Consider the following 12,630-nt stretch of genomic DNA (forward strand, 5'->3'; position numbering starts at 1 on the left):
ATTACGATTCTCGGCCCTATATTTTCGAAATATGTATACTATTTGCGTGACATTATAGGGCTGTAAAATATTTGATGTTGTAAATTATTTTAAGTTTAATTATTTATATTAACGAAGAGGCGAATCAATGAGTGACATTAGTCATCACCACATTGATTTCCACTCTTTTAGTATAATTTTTGATATTATAAGATAATCAAATAAAAGAACAACACTTGTCAGCACCATGTATTTAACTGTATAAGATATAACCATTACAACGTCTATGGCTTATGATATAATATATTAAATTTGTATTATGTAAGTATTTAGACAAATCCAACAAAATGATATGGAGTACATGACTATGTTCATCGTCTATATTAATAGTCACCAAATAACATTAAAATTACAGAGATGTGTAATATAATAGTTAGTGTAAAAATAAAAGAGTTACATCTAAAAAATTGAGGAGTTACATAGTAGAGTAGTAGATAGATTAGGTTACGCAAGTTTTTCTCTTGTTTAAGGAAGTTACATACTCCGTACTTTCTTTTTTAAAGTAATAAAATATTACTTATAATTATCGAATTTAGTTGTCAAAATATTATACAATATTATAGTAACCTTTTTTGTATACTATATTCATACTTCATTGATTTTCTAATTTATTTGTATTCTAGTTATGTAAGTACAAATCGGTAGATTACATTAATTATTTTTTGTAAATATCCTACTACGTAATCCGTTTAATGGATTATTTTTAAAAAAAAATATAATCATATATTGTTATATTTGTTACCAAAATATAAAAACAGATTTTATAAAGTATTACTCATGTATAGAATGACATCTTTTTTTAGAAAAATAGAATCAAATACTTTATTGGGTAAAAAAGTAACAAAATAATTTACAATCAAGTATTTAATTTTTTAATTTTTTTATATCTAAAAGTGAGGCCAATCAATGAGTGACATTTGTCATCACCACATTGATTTCCTCTCTTTTAGTATAATATACTAATCTTATATGCACACGATGCGTGCGTGAATGTAATCCCCGTAATTTTATTACATTTTATTTATATATTTTAACGTATATTTAATATATTTAAATAAGAACTTATGAATTTTGAAAATAAATATATATTTAACGTATATTTATTTATTACATTTTAATATTTTCAACGATTTACGAAATCGAAATTTTTTTTAGAATTTTAAGTTGAAAAGAATTTGAATTACGAAAATTAATTGAATTTAGAAAACGATCCTATTCAGTTTTGGATTCGAATCGTAAAAGCTAAATCCTAATTCTAGCCCACTTGGGAAAGCCCAACATTAAAACCCAAAGCTCAAACCCTCCCCTTACTCTAATTTACGTGAAACAAAAGCAACCAAACCCTCCTTCAGTTTCACGTAAAAACACCTTAACCCTCTCCATTGCCGCTACTGTTTCAGCCACCACCGTCGACCAGCCACGATCCTGGCTGCACCGCCGCCGCCAACCAGCCGGCGCCCTCCCTTCCTCTCTTCCTCTTTCAATTCGCACGAAGTCCTCCCTCCTTAACCGTGGCATGTTTCCAGCAGCCGCCGCGAACAGCCTTGCTGTAACCGTCGTCCGGCGTCCTCGCCACCTTGCACGGTAGTCTCCTCTTCCCTCTTCCCTTTCCTTTTTCGTTCCTTTCTTTGGTTGTCTACCCTCCTTTTAATCGTGGCCTTGTTTCGAACAGCACCGTCGTCACGACCACCTTGCCCAGCCTTGTCGCCCGACCAACGACCACCATGCCTGCTGCAGCGCCGCCATTACCGCCGGCCAGCAGTCCCTTCTTCTTGGTTATTTCATCCCCTCCAATCTATTTAAATTATTACTCATCTTTTAATAAATTAATTAATGTTTTCATGATTTAAATTATTAGTTTTAATGATGTATATTTAGAATTCAGATTATATGTTGTTGAAATTAATTTTATTATTTTCATATTTGTTAATCACGTTTAAGTTAGGGTTTTAATGAAGTTTCATTAATTTAATTCATGTTTCTTGAATATAAATTATAAGTTTTTATGATTAAGTTAGATTTCAGATTATATATTATGCTTAATTAATAATTTAAATTTCAGATTATATATTATGCTTAATTAATAATTTAAATTTCAGATTACATAATTGAATTGAAATAAAAGTTTTAATTATTTAAAGCATGAATTTTAAGGTTTTAATGACTTTAATCATAATAGAATGATTATATATTATTAAAGCTATTATTTTTATGATTTTAAGAACGTTGATTATGTTTTGTGGACGTTTGAAATTATTTTATATGGCTGGAAATTTAAAGTACGACGTTTGCGAAGAGTTTTCAACGAATTTCAATTATTGATTCAATAATTATGATGCTAGGAAATCAAATGTTCAAGTTTTAATGTTAGGGAATGTCCTAAATATGTTTAGGATGTATTTAGAATGCCTTGTTATTGTTGTGAGTGATTAGAAGTTGATTGGGATTATTTGTTGGTTGTTTTAGGCGGAGAATTCTCTGTAGTCGACTTTTGAATTATTAAAGTGGTCTTGCAGTTTGTTTACACAAGGTACGTACATACCTGTGTGCTTGGAATGTGTGCTAATTGTTGAAACCATGTTGAATTTGTTGTTGAACTTGGCTATGTTGATAGTATTGTTGAACTTGGTGATGTTGATATTATTGACGAACTTAGTCAGGTTGAAATTGCATGTTTAATACTGTTGCATGGACATATTGAACCTATATTGCATTATGAGAATTATAACATGTTAGTATGGATGATTGATGCAAATATGTTTGATTGGGAACACTAGATTACTTTGTATATATTGATTCAGATCAGTTGATTGTTGTTCCCTTTTAGCTTTTCACTACTTTATGAGGGCCGAGGACCTTGTTTAGTAAGTTGAAACCTTATACCCCATATAGAGGGGTTAATCAGTATTAAAGGAAAGGTTGGATTTAATTGGAATGAGTCTTGTTTGATCCCTTTATGATCACTTACTTAATTCCAAGATAAAAACAGTTGTGAATACATGTGGTTTGTATGCCTTATGTGATTGTTGAGTCATAACAGAGTTTCAATTTGTAAATCATGTAAAGTGAAACTGAGTATGTAATACCCCGAATTTTTAAAACTTGATTAATTATGCTTAATTATTTTTATTTTACTTAAAATCGTTTTAAATCCTGATTTCGAAATTTATTTTTAAATTAACAAAGTTTTATTTCGCTTAAATTTTTAATATTGCTACACGATTTATTTTTCAGTTTATAATTTAATTTCATATTTACGAGCTTAACGATCTTTTTTTTTTTTAATTTTAATTATTTTCGGATTTTTTTTAATAATTTCGGAACGTTCTTATTTTATTCGAAAACTAAATTTATTTTTCGTTAACGATATTTTTATAAAGGATTATTTTAAAACATAATTTTTATTAAACATTTCTATTCAAATTAATTTCCTAAAAATAGAAATCAATTTTTCTGAATTTGTGCCTAACTAAAGTGAAATGACAAAAGAAAATAAAACAAAATGCCTTAAAAGAACCAAAACTTCATTTTCTTTCTCTTTCTTTGCTCTTCACGTGTACCAGGAAGAAGGAAGCAACTCCTTCCTTCCTCTCTTTCCCTCAATTCAGTCCAAGTTCACCCCTTGGACCCCAAGCAAACTTTTCAATACAAATATACAAATTGCATTTCCATTTCAGGAAATTCAACATCAGACAATAAAAAACAAATTCCGATTTTCAATTCTTCTCCTCCTCACTGCTTCGAACCATCACCACCATCAACGACCACTGCAACCACCATCAACCACCATCGTGACCACCTTGACCACCTCATCCAACCACCCAGCCGCACCGTCGGGCTGTTTCAGTCAACCACCACCACCGCACTCACCCCACCGTCCCCCCTGCTCCCTCTTTCCTGCCCGCAACTCCCCTACCCTCCTCTGCTTTCCATTCTCTTTTCCCCCTCGCTGCGCCACCACACCACCACCACCATCTTATCACCCCTCAAATCCATCTCCGCCCCACACTCCCCGGCGAGCCGCCGCTCCCAGAACCAGCCCGAAAACCTACACTCAAACTCCCCTGTTTCGTCTCCTCTGCTCGCCCCTTTCCCCTCTTCATCGTTAATCATGCTGCCGTGAACCACCCTCACCGTCGCATTACCGGCGCTTCCTTGCGCCGCCATTCCACCCAGGTGTCGGCCACCTTCAGCCGACCACCACCCCACAACCCTCGCCTTTCCCTCCTTTGCTCGACCACCCTCTCCCCTTCCGTGATGTTCCGCGCCGCCACAAACAACCACCAACATCATCGTCACCTCTGGTCGCAGTTCCGGGCGGCACCGAGCCACCCAGACCCCAGCCTCCTTCCTCCCTCCTCTCTCCCTCCTCTTCGTCCGTTTCCCCTGTTCTTGGTGCCCTGCTTCGTGCCCAGCTTCCCAAAGAAACGAGTTCCAGTTTATTGGAACTTTGTACCCTTTTCTTTTTTTTACTCAAATTAAAGCCCAAATGTGTTAGGCCCAAAATCCCAAAGTGAGTATTACCATTTAATTTAAGTCCTAAATAACTGTTATGTTAATAATAAAGATTTTAAATGATAATTACTTATATAAATATATTTCGACAGAAATTTGAGTTAATTAATATTTTCGTAATATTTTCATTAAAATCGGCTTAGGAAATTTAAAATATATTTCGATTGAAATTTCGATTAATAATATTTTCATTAAATTTCGAAAATATACTTTTTATTAAAATTCGTTAATTATAAATTCTTTACTTATAAATTTATCATTTATAAAATATCGATTTTAGGTTATTTATCGTTGTAGTACTAATTCAATAAATTAATATTTTGAAAGAAATCGGACTTGGAGCTCAGGAAGAACGATCCATCAGACGGGAAGTATAAAACGACAGTTGAGGTAACGGCTATTGCTAGTACCCGCAATCCCTTTATAAATGTATTACGAAATTATGACGTTATGATTGGATTTATGAATTAAATGTTTTGACATGTTTTATGGATTGTGGGAATGAATTATGATTTGTTTGAATTATTCTTTATAATATGATTTGATTGAGTTTTCTCATAAAATAATGTTTATATGATGCGTTGAATGAAATGATGTTTTATGGATCCCAGGATCTAAATGATGTTTTATGATATAAAATGAGTTATGTTATTTCGAATTGAAATACAAGCCAAGGCTTGGTAAAATTACATACAACATGATAAATGAAAGTGAAAGAACTGGTTTGTCTGGCGGTATATAAACTACCATCTTCCTATCTACCGGTCATGCATGCACCACGGACACCTGTCCACCCATGGATTACGAGCCCAGGCTCCCATGGTTTATGAGCCCAGGCTCAGGGCCCAGGCCCCATGTTACGATGAGCCCAGGCTCTTATGGGCCCAGGCCCAGTGGAGAATTCCTTCACGGTTCGTACTTGCCAACAACTAGCATGTTAATTAAAAGTTTATGAATGATGTTTTCATTAAAAGATTATGAATGAATTGAATATGATGTTTTATTAAATGTTTTACTTATTATATTCTCCCTGTGTTATTAAATAAAATGAGTTGAAATGAATTTACGTTGCTAGGGTAGTCGTTACTGAGTCTTCGGCTCACCGTTTTGTTTTCCATTTTAGGTACTGCGGGGATCGATGGAAACGAGTAGAGGCGAGGAATTTCACTTTAATAAAATTCACCTAGTTTATGCTTAAAGTTATAATAGTTTAATTAAAGACTTTTAGTAAGTTATGTACTTTTATTTTGAGAATATAGAGGATTATTATATTATATTGGAGGTTTTTATGGCTTATGTATGATGTTTCCTTGTAATTTCCAAGACGGAATTACGGCAGGTAATGTCCCGACCAAATTAGGTTAATTCCGCTGCTTATTATGATTTAATAAGTGATTTAGAGGTCGGGGCGTTACAGTTTGGTATTCAGAGCAAAGGTTCTGGACCATAAGTGCTAAACCTTACGGGTTTTGCGCATAGTAGAACTCAATAGGCTTTAAGCAAAGAGTTTTAAGGAATAAGTTAAAAAGAATATGTTAAAATCAAGTCAAGTTAAAATGAAATGAGTGTGAGCGTAGGAACGCACGGGATAAAAGGGATTCATTTCTTATGTTATCGATGTTTTCTTGATTGAATATGTTATGCGAAATATCGATTATCGAACTTACCAACGATGCCACGAACGGAGCTCACATCAAAGCGCAACATTCACAATGACGTCTCGCACAATGATGTTTCCTATGATGATTTCTATGACGACCAACCTATAAAAGACCCCAAGGAGATGATGGAACGATTAAGAAACTGCACGTACGTTGTCAACTGAATTTGTCAAAGATTCTCGGCAAACGAAAGTTACTAATGCGAACGGAAAAGCGTCACTATTTAAGAAGTTTTCACCTCCGAATCCACCAATCTATGATTGCAAGCCAATTCGATGGAATTTAAAAGACTAGATAAATCATATGGATCAACTATTCGAAACTTTCGACATGCTCTAACGAATGGAAGCGAATATCGTGCGAAAAACGAATACTTGTTATTTATGTCGAGGAAAAGATCATTTCGTTAAAGATTGTCCTAAACCACCTCCAACGAATACCGGAACATCAACCTCGACCAATCATGAACGAAACAACAACAATGCTAAATCCATCACGCCCGTCAACATACGTAAGAGATTACATGATAAAGGACAAGATGACGCCAACGTTGATATTATTTTGATTTAGCTCTCTCTCGCTTTAGAATCGAACTTCCTTTGATTTTATGCTTATCTTCACATGTCATGTTATGAGTTTTCTACCCTAGATAGACCAGGCAAAGTTTAAGCATTATATTTTAGAAGAAGTTAAAGTTAAGCACGGTGCGAACTCAAAGATTTTATGGATATGAATGGTTTTGAGGAATTTTGATGGTCGTGAAATCTTTAGGGATAATATAAACGTTAGGAGTACCAAACGAGCATAAGGTTGTGGTTGATCACTAATTAAGTTAAGATTATTCGAAATTTAAAGTGTTAAAGTTATGAACAAAAGTGATTCTTGGGTTACCTTTCCGATGATTATTTTGATTTTTATAAGTACTAAAGTCTATTATCTAGAGGATGATTGAGTAAGGAAGCTAAGAAGTTGCACAGAAAAGTTATGAACCCAACATGAGTTAAGATAAGAGATCCAGTTGAGTTGACCCATGAATAAGATCTTGAGGAATTTTACCAAAATAAGCTATCAAGAATTAGTCTGTCGATAAAGTTTAAAGATAGGGTACCAAAAGAACATAAGTTTGTATTTTAAATGGCGAATCACCGATTAAATCAAGGTTATTCAAGGTTTAAAGCATGCGAGTATAATTGATTTTTGAGTTACTATTCCGAACCCTTTATAATGATTGTTTTTGTGGTTGCAAGTACCTAAGTGTATTTTCAGATATGTTAAGGAAGCTAAGCTAGAATTTTAAAAGTTATGCAAGAATATTATGCGCAACCAAAACATGGTTTGTGGTAAAAAGATGAAATTGAGGTTACACAATGAAGTTCTGAGAATTATAAAAGAAGCTATCAAGAATTGGTCTTTCAGTAAAGTTGATGGTATTCTTGGTTTACCTTTCCGCATCATTTATAAGGATTGTTTTTGTAGTTATCTGAAAGGACGCTTGATTATCTCCATAAAGAAAAGTTGGACTAGAGAATGTAAGGTTTTGCAAAAATGTTGTGAGGAAAAGTATGATTTATGGTGAGGAAATGAAATTGAATTTGCATATAAAGCAAGTTATCGAGAATTAGTCTTTCCATTAGGTTGATGATATCAATGGATGTTATCGAAAAGAATTATGAATGAGTGAGGAATGCAATGGAATTGAGAATAGAAAATCGACAAAATGACATGTCAATAGAACTGGGTAGTCTGAACTGAGTTTTCTAGGAGCTAGATTGTTTCTGTTAAAGGCACACTTGATGGCTTAGCGTTATCCGCAAAATACGAGATTTACTGACTTAAAATATTAAGGATAAAATAACGAAGTCGTATGCCTAAAGATATATTTCTAGCCACGTGATTGAAATGGAACCCCTGCAACGAACACAGTTAACGAAGTTATTCAATGTAGATGAAAAGATCGGAGATCGAAATCAAAACGAATCGAATAACGAAAGCCAACGACAAGAATTCCTGTAGCAAAGAAGGCAAGAGAAAACGAAAACGCGATATCTCCAAATAGTCTACTGAGAATGATATAATGTATGAATCATGATGTTTATGTAAACGTGTTGTGAATCAACCATGCTCATGTGTTAGATCAAATGATTATGAATGTTATGGTTATGTTGAATATGGAATTTTCAATTTATGAACTATGTCTATATGATATGGATTATGTTTATGCCGACATGATTATATTGGTAATCTAATTGTTATGCATGGAAGCCGTCTCCGATGGAAGTTCTCCTGAGCTCAGAGTACGAGATTGATATAATAAATGACTTTTTTTCGAGTATTGAAATTGGTTGGTAAATATTTATTTTCACTACATATACGTATAATTTCAGAATTATAATTTAATTTGCATTAAAAGTTACTGTTTACGATAGAAAATATTTTCAAACAAGATATCACAAAGTGAAATGGGAGCCTAGTCTAAGCTAACAAGTTTGCCCCTTTTATGTTCTTTTCTCCTCGATCCTATTTTATGAAGTAAAGTAGAGATACGAAAGACGATGGCGAAATGTAATTGACCTTAATGACGATTAAGGATCAAAATATAATTTTGCCCCTTTTGCATTCTTTACTCTTCGATTCTAGGTCTCGAGTTGAAGCGGAGTCCTAAAAGATGATGGCGGAATGAAGGCTAGACATTGTCGGGATTGAAATAAAATTTTGAGATCTTGGTTTTAAAATAAAACATCATACTTTTATTCGAGCGTTTTCAATTTTCAACAAACATTCTATAAATCTAATTTTCAAGTTTCGAGGACGAAACTTTTTCTAAGGGGGTAAGAGTGTAATACCCCGAATTTTTAAAACTTGATTAATTATGCTTAATTATTTTTATTTTACTTAAAATCGTTTTAAATCCTGATTTCGAAATTTATTTTTAAATTAACAAAGTTTTATTTCGCTTAAATTTTTAATATTGCTACACGATTTATTTTTCAGTTTATAATTTAATTTCATATTTACGAGCTTAACGATCTTTTTTTTTTTTAATTTTAATTATTTTCGGATTTTTTTTAATAATTTCGGAACGTTCTTATTTTATTCGAAAACTAAATTTATTTTTCGTTAACGATATTTTTATAAAGGATTATTTTAAAACATAATTTTTATTAAACATTTCTATTCAAATTAATTTCCTAAAAATAGAAATCAATTTTTCTGAATTTGTGCCTAACTAAAGTGAAATGACAAAAGAAAATAAAACAAAATGCCTTAAAAGAACCAAAACTTCATTTTCTTTCTCTTTCTTTGCTCTTCACGTGTACCAGGAAGAAGGAAGCAACTCCTTCCTTCCTCTCTTTCCCTCAATTCAGTCCAAGTTCACCCCTTGGACCCCAAGCAAACTTTTCAATACAAATATACAAATTGCATTTCCATTTCAGGAAATTCAACATCAGACAATAAAAAACAAATTCCGATTTTCAATTCTTCTCCTCCTCACTGCTTCGAACCATCACCACCATCAACGACCACTGCAACCACCATCAACCACCATCGTGACCACCTTGACCACCTCATCCAACCACCCAGCCGCACCGTCGGGCTGTTTCATTCAACCACCACCACCGCACTCACCCCACCGTCCCCCCTGCTCCCTCTTTCCTGCCCGCAACTCCCCTACCCTCCTCTGCTTTCCATTCTCTTTTCCCCCTCGCTGCGCCACCACACCACCACCACCATCTTATCACCCCTCAAATCCATCTCCGCCCCACACTCCCCGGCGAGCCGCCGCTCCCAGAACCAGCCCGAAAACCTACACTCAAACTCCCCTGTTTCGTCTCCTCTGCTCGCCCCTTTCCCCTCTTCATCGTTAATCATGCTGCCGTGAACCACCCTCACCGTCGCATTACCGGCGCTTCCTTGCGCCGCCATTCCACCCAGGTGTCGGCCACCTTCAGCCGACCACCACCCCACAACCCTCGCCTTTCCCTCCTTTGCTCGACCACCCTCTCCCCTTCCGTGATGTTCCGCGCCGCCACAAACAACCACCAACATCATCGTCACCTCTGGTCGCAGTTCCGGGCGGCACCGAGCCACCCAGACCCCAGCCTCCTTCCTCCCTCCTCTCTCCCTCCTCTTCGTCCGTTTCCCCTGTTCTTGGTGCCCTGCTTCGTGCCCAGCTTCCCAAAGAAACGAGTTCCAGTTTATTGGAACTTTGTACCCTTTTCTTTTTTTTACTCAAATTAAAGCCCAAATGTGTTAGGCCCAAAATCCCAAAGTGAGTATTACCATTTAATTTAAGTCCTAAATAACTGTTATGTTAATAATAAAGATTTTAAATGATAATTACTTATATAAATATATTTCGACAGAAATTTGAGTTAATTAATATTTTCGTAATATTTTCATTAAAATCGGCTTAGGAAATTTAAAATATATTTCGATTGAAATTTCGATTAATAATATTTTCATTAAATTTCGAAAATATACTTTTTATTAAAATTCGTTAATTATAAATTCTTTACTTATAAAATTTATCATTTATAAAATATCGATTTTAGGTTATTTATCGTTGTAGTACTAATTCAATAAATTAATATTTTGAAAGAAATCGGACTTGGAGCTCAGGAAGAACGATCCATCAGACGGGAAGTATAAAACGACAGTTGAGGTAACGGCTATTGCTAGTACCCGCAATCCCTTTATAAATGTATTACGAAATTATGACGTTATGATTGGATTTATGAATTAAATGTTTTGACATGTTTTATGGATTGTGGGAATGAATTATGATTTGTTTGAATTATTCTTTATAATATGATTTGATTGAGTTTTCTCATAAAATAATGTTTATATGATGCGTTGAATGAAATGATGTTTTATGGATCCCAGGATCTAAATGATGTTTTATGATATAAAATGAGTTATGTTATTTCGAATTGAAATACAAGCCAAGGCTTGGTAAAATTACATACAACATGATAAATGAAAGTGAAAGAACTGGTTTGTCTGGCGGTATATAAACTACCATCTTCCTATCTACCGGTCATGCATGCACCACGGACACCTGTCCACCCATGGATTACGAGCCCAGGCTCCCATGGTTTATGAGCCCAGGCTCAGGGCCCAGGCCCCATGTTACGATGAGCCCAGGCTCTTATGGGCCCAGGCCCAGTGGAGAATTCCTTCACGGTTCGTACTTGCCAATAACTAGCATGTTAATTAAAAGTTTATGAATGATGTTTTCATTAAAAGATTATGAATGAATTGAATATGATGTTTTATTAAATGTTTTACTTATTATATTCTCCCTGTGTTATTAAATAAAATGAGTTGAAATGAATTTACGTTGCTAGGGTAGTCGTTACTGAGTCTTCGGCTCACCGTTTTGTTTTCCATTTTAGGTACTGCGGGGATCGATGGAAACGAGTAGAGGCGAGGAATTTCACTTTAATAAAATTCACCTAGTTTATGCTTAAAGTTATAATAGTTTAATTAAAGACTTTTAGTAAGTTATGTACTTTTATTTTGAGAATATAGAGGATTATTATATTATATTGGAGGTTTTTATGGCTTATGTATGATGTTTCCTTGTAATTTCCAAGACGGAATTACGGCAGGTAATGTCCCGACCAAATTAGGTTAATTCCGCTGCTTATTATGCTTTAATAAGTGATTTAGAGGTCGGGGCGTTACAGAGTAGCAATAGCTTTAGACTGTGCACGTCTAAAGTGATGGACAAACAGGAGTTGGGGTTCATGGTGGTAGCCCATGGCATTTAATTCGAACCGGATTGATCACCGTGTCCTATTTTTATTCAAACGTTCCTCGATATCGCAGGTCACTGAGGTTACGGAGTCGCGCCCGTACCTCGTCTTCCTTAGTGAAGCCTCTAGCTAGAAAACTCGGTCCATTGTCTATTTCAACTAAAATAATATTATTGTTATAAGTCTAGCCTAGTCTAGTCAAGTATGGTCGTCAAATTATCATGTTTGTCTGCCCTTATTTATGTTCATTAGTTTCATGTTAGGATGGTTCGTTTAATAGTATCATGTTAGGATTATTATTGTTTTAGTATGTAGTACTCAGCTTTGCTGATTACGTGCTTTGTTTGTGTGTGTTGATCATGGCTATGCCTTATTGATCCTGTGATGACCCAACTTTGGTGAGCAGTCTCTAAGGATCAATAAGCGTTGTCCATCTACAGGTTTGAAGATGATGCATCATTGGGATCGGGATTAGAGAGTTTGTATTTAGATTTGTTTTGCCAAGTGATTTGGTTTGTTAATTTGGACTTGAAATTTGTCGTACTATTCGTATTTCCTTATTTCCGTTAATTGGTTTTGGGACCTAATATGTAATCGATTATTTATAAACCTAAAAGTTAGTTTTATGTTTTCCGCTGCAAAATTCTGAATAAGCC

The 12,630-nt window shown here is 34.7% G+C and overlaps 2 long non-coding RNA genes across 2 annotated transcripts; both read left to right on the plus strand.

Annotated features, from left to right (window-relative positions):
- The first annotated feature begins 3,748 nt into the window (after positions 1–3,748).
- On the plus strand, positions 3,749–5,871 carry LOC130470385 (uncharacterized). Its single transcript, XR_008930603.1, has 3 exons — positions 3,749–4,552; positions 4,882–4,944; positions 5,678–5,871. It is a non-coding gene; the product is annotated as an uncharacterized lncRNA (long non-coding RNA).
- Positions 5,872–9,847: 3,976 nt separating this feature from the next.
- LOC130470386 (uncharacterized) lies at positions 9,848–11,818 on the plus strand. Its single transcript, XR_008930604.1, has 3 exons — positions 9,848–10,485; positions 10,816–10,878; positions 11,612–11,818. It is a non-coding gene; the product is annotated as an uncharacterized lncRNA (long non-coding RNA).
- Positions 11,819–12,630: the final 812 nt, after the last annotated feature.

Source organism: Spinacia oleracea, chromosome 3, assembly GCF_020520425.1.
Source record: "Spinacia oleracea cultivar Varoflay chromosome 3, BTI_SOV_V1, whole genome shotgun sequence".
In the NCBI taxonomy this organism is placed as follows: Eukaryota; Viridiplantae; Streptophyta; class Magnoliopsida; order Caryophyllales; family Amaranthaceae; genus Spinacia; species Spinacia oleracea.